This window comes from Tachypleus tridentatus, chromosome 9, assembly GCF_004210375.1.
Source record: "Tachypleus tridentatus isolate NWPU-2018 chromosome 9, ASM421037v1, whole genome shotgun sequence".
Classification (NCBI taxonomy): Eukaryota; Metazoa; Arthropoda; class Merostomata; order Xiphosura; family Limulidae; genus Tachypleus; species Tachypleus tridentatus.
In genome coordinates, this window is record NC_134833.1 from 152,382,488 (window position 1) to 152,392,584 (window position 10,097).

The following is a 10,097-nucleotide window of genomic DNA, read 5'->3' on the forward strand; positions in this document are numbered from 1 at the left end:
GTGAAGACCTTGGATTATAAACTTGCCCTTTCAAAGAGTAGGTTCTCACGTGCAGTGGATCTTTAGTAGTCGATTTGTTTGAAAAACAAGGAACAATTCAAACCATTCTAAAATACAGATATACAAAAGTTTATTTTTCAAACTTTGCGATTTTAAACAGACACAGCTTCGATTTTTAACCACCGAAAACAGTTCGTATTGGTTGTATATATTCTAAAATTAAAGTTCTAGGATTGACTAAAGGTCAGAACCACATTTCACTCCTTGTTTTACAAGTTTAAAGTACAAACAAAAACAGTATCTCTCAAGCCAAAACAAAGACATCTCTTAGTAAAACCATTAACTCATTATTAATTATCTTGGCATCTTTATAATATATATATATATATATATATAAACAGTAAAAAAATCACTTTTTAAAATTCATTTCGTGTAATAATAAAAGTCTCTACCTTCCTCAACTGTAAGCGCCCAGAACTTCTTTCAAAGGCTGCCAATTTGGTGCCAACAATGCAAGTGAAATCGGAATGTCAAACAATATTGTTTGTACGCGTATATGCTAGTTTGAAAAACAACACACACAAAACGTTTGAAACAGATTGTTTGCACAGCTAACTGCTGTTACCATATCAACAAACTACTTTTGTAAAAACGAAACTGCTGCCACATTTTTAGGTCACGTATGCCACATAATGCAGATATATCAAAATTCACAACCATTTTTCCTTCTCGAAACTAAAAACAAATTAATCATGCTTTATTCAATGAACATCTGATTTTTTTACCAAGAACTACATCACTGTTATAAGTATTCAAAGTAAATACAACGTAAACTAAGGTGCCAAAATATATACTTGCAGTCTCACCACTGCAATGTTTTTTTTTTAATCGGTTCATTTACAAAATTTAATACAATGATGTTTTCAAGTTAAACCAACTTATACCCCCCTTCAAAATCATGCTTAAGGATGATTGGTGAAAAGATTTATTGTTAGCATACCTAAAAGGTGGGAAAACAGATTGATTACAAATAAAGTTGAGTTAAAAACCCATTTCTCTTGATTTGATATATCCACGTAATAGTTATATCGATTAAAGTGCAATCAGTGGTTATATATTCGGGATATAATCTTCAGAGTTTGTTTTTCAATAAATCTTGTGTTACAGCATTCTTTTTTTGACTTACTTAAGGAGTTATTTGACATACGGCAACATAAATCCAACAGTGCAGTAGCCAATATATAACTACTCCAGTCCACATAACAGTGGTTGCTATTGGCCACTAGGTACGCAATTCATTTTAAATTTAACCCTACTACTAAAAAGCTATGTAGACGACATTACTAACAACTCTTTGATTAGTTAGGCCTATATTTGACCTAGCCAGTTCAAAGCCGTGTAAACTACAGTGATTAGTGTCCATTACGCACTAATTTTTAACTAGTTAAGCCTAGATTTAATTTGCTAACATAAAGCCGTGTAAGACATCTAAACAGTTAATAGTTCTAAATGCTAAATGACTACAGAGTGCTTACCTTTAACAATATTTAACATCGATCACAAAGAGGTTTTTTTTTCGACATTTTATTTTATAAGTTGGAAATTTTAAACTATAAGGTGCGGCATTAGCTATAAAAATAAGCACACATTGTAAAGGAGGATTTTGTTTTTTACTGTCAGATGTTTCAATTCATGACTCTTCTTGTCAGATACATTAGTTTAATTTCACAAATCATATTTTACTGTTTATTAAATTCACAAACCATCTTTCTTCAATAAGGTAAAGTCGGTTTAGTACAAGTAAAAGGACAAAGAAATAAATAATTTTTTTTCGGGGGGGGGACATGACACTTGTTTAATTTCCTACTAAACATTTGACACTTAACCTGAGCCTTTTTTATTTTTATGTAGGCGACACGTTTTCCTATAACTGTTCCTTGTACGAAATCTTGTGCACTGTTAATATGATTATCTAGCTGTTTTGGATCTCGAGCTTGCTGCGATTGGCACATTCTTTCTTACTGCTGTACAATACAACCTTCTAAACCATAATCTATTATAAACTATGACAATGAAGATTACTAGAAGTGCGCAGGAGGTTTGCAAAGTTACTCCCAGATACGCGCTGACCTTCTAAATGTCCAACATACTAAGCCTTTTTATAGTGTCGCATGCTTCGAAAATGAACTTTAATATCTTAAGAAGCTTTCAAAAATTAGTAGCATTTCGTGATGACGAGAAACCTACTTGACGTAAAAATGTATTCTTAATATCGCTGATACGGACATTAAAACCTTAATTAATATAAAGTACAGAACAACGTTTCGCCTTTCTCACGTCATCTTCAGGTTAACCTTGTTCTGTACTTTATTTTAAAGTTTTAATACCTATACCAGCCATCTTGAGAATACAGTTTTACGCGAGCTTTGTTAACGTGTTAAACATGACGACATTATCGTAGGGAACAGTATAAACTTAAGTGAAACGTCATTTGAAGTTGGTCTGTTTAACAAGGAGTTGAAAGAATACAATGCAATAAAAAATAAACGATATTCTATGTATCGAGATTTTTGTCCCTAACAGAAGTAGCAGGCAAATGTATGAAAGTAACGCTATCGACCCCACCTGTGGACAAGAGATATGCTTAGAATTAAAGCAAAATATAAACCAACCTTGGGGAGGGGAGAAGATTGTTGTAACGAGTTGACACGACAGCTTTTGAAGTTAAGCCTAACGCTGGTACGAAACGATTTGTGCCTAATTGAACTAACACTTAAGCGAAATCCCGCACTTCGTTCGCTTTTCTTCAAATTATCAATCAAGTGCAGGGATCTAGCTAAACCTAATCTGGCGGTTAAGTCTTAAGTCTGTGCCACATATACTGGTCGAAATCATTTCTGCGCAACGAAACAGGCATTTGTTGAGTTTTACTCGTTTCTTCTCGGCGAGTCTAACCCTAGTCCTAAGGCCAAACGTTCCTGAAATGAAATACTTATCTCACAAAAACTTTCACATAAAGACATATACACTGCAAATAAAATATTGTAGTCTTTTATCTTGAAACAATTACCGCTATTTATTTTTTTAGTTAATTTATAAATTTTGGTATATTGAAGCGGGGGTTTGCTACTGCGCGAAAAATTGCATTACTGCTCGTAGTTCGTAACCTTGGTAACAACTACAATTAACCGGGCAGATGCAAATAGAAAGGCAGACAATTGCCATCTACCTTTGAATGCTATGACGTCACAATTAAAAACAAAATTAACACAGATGTCAGGTAATAGTAGCAGAAAATTAATTACTTGGTAAAAATGGCATGTAACTAAAATTACGTCAATAACATGTTAACTGAAAAACAACAATAATAAGATTGCCTATCATACGCTGCTGGGCGACATCGGGTGGTTTTCCAACGCCCACATTTAAAGGAAAGGTAATAATAAAATATGTGTATCGAACCCTAGAAGGCTCAACTGTTTCTAAACTAATTGCAAATAAGGCCTAAGTGTTTACATGTTAAATATATTAATAACATAACTATTTACAGACTGGATGTTTTTTTTTACCACGAAATCTATGTTCATACAAACTAAACTATTAGCTAAGCATTAGATTTCATAGACAAAGGTAACCACTCCTTTGTCTTAAAACATAAACACAACTGTACAAGTTTTTTATTTGTTTTAAATATTTGTTTATAATATAACTGTTTTCTAAATCTATAATAACCTTATGTCTAAGGCCAAGCTGCTGTTATATCTTTATGAAAGGAATAATTGTCGAACGTAGACAACTGTTCGTTTACTGGATTGAGCAGCTTTTCTCTTCTTTAAGAATCGGTCGTCTGGTGGCGCTCTCAACAATCTCGTCTTCTTCAATTCTGCAAGGAAAAAAAAAAGATACAATGATTTATTTTTCTAATGAAGGTGAAATAATGCGAACTGGAAGGAAAGTGAAGTTAGACGAGCTAGATAATTAATTTAAACATATTTATTTTACTAGGTGACGTACTTATATTTCCAATTACATTTTTACTGTTTCTTTAAAACAAGAGGGCGGTGTCGTAGCTACAACAAGAAAGAGCAGCTAGTCGTTATTAACCACCGCCAACTCTTGGGCTACTCTTTTAACAACGAATAGTGGGATTGACCGTACTTTTATAACGCTCCCACGGCTGAAAGGGCAAGCATATTTAATGTGACGAGGATTCGAATCCGCGACCCTCAGATTACATGTTGGGCACCGTAACCACTTGGCCATGCGGGCCCAACTGTACGTGCTTGTGTTAGTAATTAGTCCTGGACAGAATTAAAACACCGTGTTATGTACGTGATTCTGTTAGACCCGTCTGGTATACATAATTCACGTTTCATATACATGAGGCCGTTAGAACCGACTGGTGTACACATTATATTCCTTACAAATTAGATATTAGTGCAACATTAATGACTATTCTAACGCTATAAAGAAGTCCAATATGGTCCTTCACCACATATTCCAAAAACGCAGAACAGACAAGTGGCTTCATAAATATCGATTTGTGAAAAAACGTATAACCAAAAACTTCACCGTATTAAAACAGAAATATGCCGTGTTGCAGATATTACGTGATGACATTAACGCGCATTCTAACCGGCTTGAATTCAAGGAAGGTCACTTGACATTACGTGTCCAATGAAACTTCTCAATTCTTGGTTACAGCTCTGGGTGTCGGGAAACGCCCTTTCCTTAAGTTTCAGACTCGAAAAACAAAAACTTTAAATTCTTGCAATAAAGCAGGAGAACTTATAATTCTAAGGAGAATGTGGGGGGGGGGCGGAAAATTTTTATTTTCGTCTAACCTGTCAGTACAATATGGGACGGGTGTAACTCGATGTTTTCTTAAGTGGCAATTAGGGGAAAAGAGTTACGAATGTCTGATGTATAGTTATTTATCATCAAGCCTATACAAGCGAACTGGGGAAAAAAAAATTGTAAACGGAAAACTGCACGTGTCGATACACGTCATCTCCGGCATTTTGTGTAATAATCCATTTGTTACATTCATTATCGCTCGTGTTATCCAGCTGTCTCTTAATAATGTCTAAATAGGCAAAACTTGTTTTTTAATGCTGAAATCCGCATTTCTTGGAGGAGTGGTAAACAAATTAATGAAAAGGGAAGACCCAACACTCACATATTATATAATACTAACATTTGATTTATTAGCTAAGTTTCGATAACAAGTGTATTTGTATATCGTGTTAAGAAAGTATTTAGTTGTTTGACGTATATTGACGCAAAGCTACTAGGCTATCTGCGACAAACGACCAGTAAAAAAAAGTAAAATCGGTAAAAAAATTAAAATAAATCAACGTAGAAACTAAATAAACTTTAAACAACTGGTAAAAACTTAAGAGTTGAAAAGGCCAATGGCCTTTAAAAACAAGGTGGACACAATTTCACCTTCGCTAATGACATATATAATGTCCAACGTCAGAGGTGAACCTATGTTTAAAAAATGTATAAAATACTGCTGTCATTCACGGTCGTAACGACGGTACTACAATAAAATGTGGGCTATTGTGACTTGAGTGTCACACACACCACACATTGGTTGATTAGTTCCAGATGAAAGAAAATGATGAGTTATAAACAAACTGTGACCAATCTGTAGCCAAAACAACTTCTTCGTTCCTACCCTTACAGGACAAAGTTTAATAGTGTGTTTTATCTGGAAAAGCTTGTTATGACGTTGCTCACTTCAAGTCGACTGGCGTGGATCCAAGCCCTGAATACAGGACCATATATGGAACAGGCGCAGCAGTGATAGCACCAGAACAGACAAACTTAACCGCGGTGTCAACGAGCTCATTCCTGCGAATACCAACAGGCCTGGTATCTAGAAGAACTGAATAGAAGTAGATGATAAAGAAAAATGGGCAAAATCGTTTTTTTGGATATCGACTAGAACAGAGTGAGAACTAACATGAAGCGATTCCAGGACCAGTAGAGAACTAAGCGAATCGGTATAAATAGTACAGTTTGTGTACTGCACAGCTTGTACGTGATCCAGGGCAAGAGATATGGTAAACAAATTGGCAGTAAACATAGAAACTGTAGAGGGAATCCTGTGTGCAATCACCGAATCACAGCAGATCATGGTAAAGCCCACAGTGTCATGCGATTTCGAACCATCTGTATAAATGGGAATGGAAGGATGGTTTGAAAGAAGTTTGGCAAATGAAAGATGGTATTTCCAATCGGGAGTATCCGTCTTTCTTTGAGTCATCTGAGTTAACTATTACACTACATCTGTTGTGGGTATAACAATTATGGCCCGGCATGGCCAGGTGGGTTAAGGCGTTCCACTCGTCATCTGAGGGTCGCGGTTCGAATCCCCGTCGCACCAAACATGCTCGCCCTTTCAGCCGTGGGGGCGTTTAAATGTGACGGTCAATCCTACTATTCGTTGGTAAAAGAGTAGCCCAAGAGTTGGCGGTGGGTGGTAATGATTAGCTGCCTTCCCTCTAGTCTTACACTGCTAAATTAGGAACGGCTAGTGCAGATAGCCCTCGAGTAGCTTTGCACGAAATTCTAAACAATTTATAACATTTAGAAAGAACAGTTCTATCAGTCATACAGACCCAATTCATCCAAATGCGCCTGGATACGAAGACCAAAAGGAACAATGACAAACTGTCTGTTCTGAAAAAGCATGACTCACGTATTAAAGATCGAAGTTTCTAAGCATAAAGTAAAGACAGTAAAACAGCAGAGGTGTAGAGAAGGTTCATGAACTGAGGAAGTGGGTAAAGCCTCCGTGCGGAGTTGAAGCTCCAGATGGTGAATGGAGCACAACATCTTCAAGACCGAGGTTGGGGAAGTGGGTAAAGCCCCTGTGCGGAGTTGAAGCTCCAGATGGTGAATGGAGCACAACATCTTCAAGACCGAGGTTGGGGAAGTGGGTAAAGCCCCCGTGCGGAGTTGAAGCTCCAGATGGTGAATGGGCACAACATCTTCAAGACCGAGGTTGGGAAGTGGGTAAAGCCCCGTGCGGAGTTGAAGCTCCAGATGGTGAATGGAGCACATCTTCAAGACCGAGGTTGGGGAAGTGGGTAAAGCCCCCGTGCGGAGTTGAAGCTCCAGATGGTGAATGGAGCACATCTTCAAGACCGAGGTTGGGGAAGTGGGTAAAGCCCCCGTGCGGAGTTGAAGCTCCAGATGGTGAATGGAGCACATCTTCAAGACCGAGGTCCTGACAGAGCCACAGACCAGAGTTCAATAGTCCAGTTTCTATCGAATGAGGGCACGATAGATCTTCAGCACAGAACATGGATCCGCTCCCCAAGCCGGAAGATGTTCAGTGCCCTTGTACATTTGACTCGTAGCTGCTTTATGTGTGGAAGGAAGTCAGCTTACGGTCAAATATAAGCCCCTAGAACTTTGCCTCAGGGATCACGGAAGCACAATTTCACCGACTCGAGGCTTGTGATCGGCATGAATACAACGTTGGCAAAAGTATATGAAAAAAAAAAACAGTTTTAGAGAAAGAAAATGTAAAATTGCTCAATAAACCTCACGCTCAATGACTGATGTGGAAGTCGTCCAGAGTCCGTTTGGAACGGTAGAAGGGAGTTGTCCAGTGATGGCATTAATCTTTATACTGAAAAGTGTGACACTCGAAAGACAGCCTTGAGGGACTCAAAGTTACTGTGGGAAAGTTTGGTTTGGTTTGGTTTGTTATTTCGCAGAAAGCCACTTGAAGCCTATCTGCGCTAACCGTTCCTAATTTAACAGTGTTAGGTGAGAAGGAAGGCAACTAGTCATCACCACCCACCGCCAACTCTTGAACTACTCTTTTACCAAAAAATAATGGGACTGACCATAATATTATAACGCCCCCACGCCTGAAAGGGCGAGCATGTTTGATGTGACGGGGATCCAAACCCGCGACCCTCATGTTACGAGTCGAGTGTTTTAACCACCTGGCCATGCCGGGACTCCTGTAGAAAAGAACGGGAAAGTGTTAAACCCATACAAACCTGGAATTACTGTTATCCGTTAAAATGTTTGATAAAAATGGGCAAATGGCCATGCAACCTATACGAGTGGAGGTCTCATAAAACACTATACCTCCACGTATTACAATAAGCCTTCTCAAGGTCAAAAAATATATAAACAAGATATTGTCGCTTGAAACAAACATTTTTATCATATTTGAGTGTAACCCTGTATAATCTACTGATCTGTACGGTTTGTTTGCTGTTTAATTTCGCGCAAAGCTACACGAGGGCTATCTGTGCTAGCCGTCCGTAATTTAGCAGTGTAAGACTAGAGGAAAGGCAGCTAGTTATCAACACCCACCGTCAACTCTTGAGGTACTCTTTTACCAAGGAGTAGTGAGATTGACCGTAACATTAAAACGCCCCGACGAATGAAAGTGCGGGCATGTTTGGTGTGACAGGGATATGAACCCGCAACCCTCGGATTACGAGTCGAGTGCTTTAACCAGCTGGCCATGGCGGGCCTTACCTGTATTGAAAGAGTTGGGTAAGATTATTGAATAAACACTGTAAGAGTGGTACGAAGGTTATTTATATCAGTCACCGGAAGTTTTACTTTTTGTAACAGAAAAAAACAAGAGTTCTTTTGTACGAAAAATAAGTTTTTGGTTTTGAGTAAAAAGATTTTTTTTAGGGGAGGAGAGAACTAATAAGAATTTTATTCCCTAGTGGTATCATGAATTATTATTTTTTAAACATAAAACAGTTTTTTCTAGAATAACAGGGTTTTTTCTAGCAGCAATAAGAATATTTTGCTACAGTATCAAGAAATTACTTTTGCTAAGAGCAAACATTAGTGGTTTTTACCAGTTTTTGAAGTTACAGAAACTTTTTCTAAGAACAATTCGATATTTTTATAGCTGTTGTTGTTTTGAATTAAGCACAAAGCTACAAAATGGGCTATCTGTGCTCTGCCCACCACGAGTATCGAAACCCGGTTTTTAGCGTTGCAAGTCCGCAGATACACTGCTGAGCCACTGGGGGACATTTTTTAGAGCAGTAATAAGAAATGTATTTGACAAAACTTTCTGATATGTGTGTTCATGTTAAAAGACATGTTTACAGTTAGAGGTAATGGTTCCTATTGGCTTTTATACAGTTAAATGGCTCAGAACTACTTTAGTCATACTATGTATATTATATTCTATAAGCTACTTATAGAACTATAAGTTCTTAAAATCAGTGCGTCTTTCTTCCATTATAACACTTCCTGGACTATATAGACTTTTTAATAACATGAGATTAAATGCTGCAAAACAACATGCAAATACTATCCACATCACAATGTTCCTCTAGATTCACATAATGTACACTTTAGCTTCTTTATCAAGGTTAAGATACTGTATTCCACATTTCCAAAGGTTCTGTTACTGAACATTTCTGCCTATTCTTCATATTCAGACACTACACAACTTATTCACCTTAGTTCTGAAACACACACTATTCTTCATATTCAAACACTACACAACTTATTCACCTTAGTTCTGAAACACACACTATTCTTCATATTCAAACACTACACAACTTATTCACATTAGTTCTGAAACACACACTATTCTTCATATTCAGACACTACATAATTTATTCACCTTAGTTCTGAAACACACACTATTCTTCATATTCAAACACTACACAACTTATTCACATTAGTTCTGAAACACACACTATTCTTCATATTCAGACACTACACAACTTATTCACCTTAGTTCTGAAACACACACTATGTTTCATATTCAAACACTACACAACTTATTCACCTCAGTTCTGAAACACACACTATTCTTCATATTCAGACACTACACAACTTACCTTAGTTCTGAAACACACACTATTCTTCATATTCAGACACTACATAATTTATTCACCTTAGTTCTGAAACACACACTATTCTTCATATTCAGACACTACATAATTTATTCACCTTAGTTCTGAAACACACACTATTATTCATATTCAAACACTACACAACTTATTCACCTTAGTTCTGAAACACACACTATTCTTCATATTCAGACACTACATAATTTATTCACCTTAGTTCTGAAACAC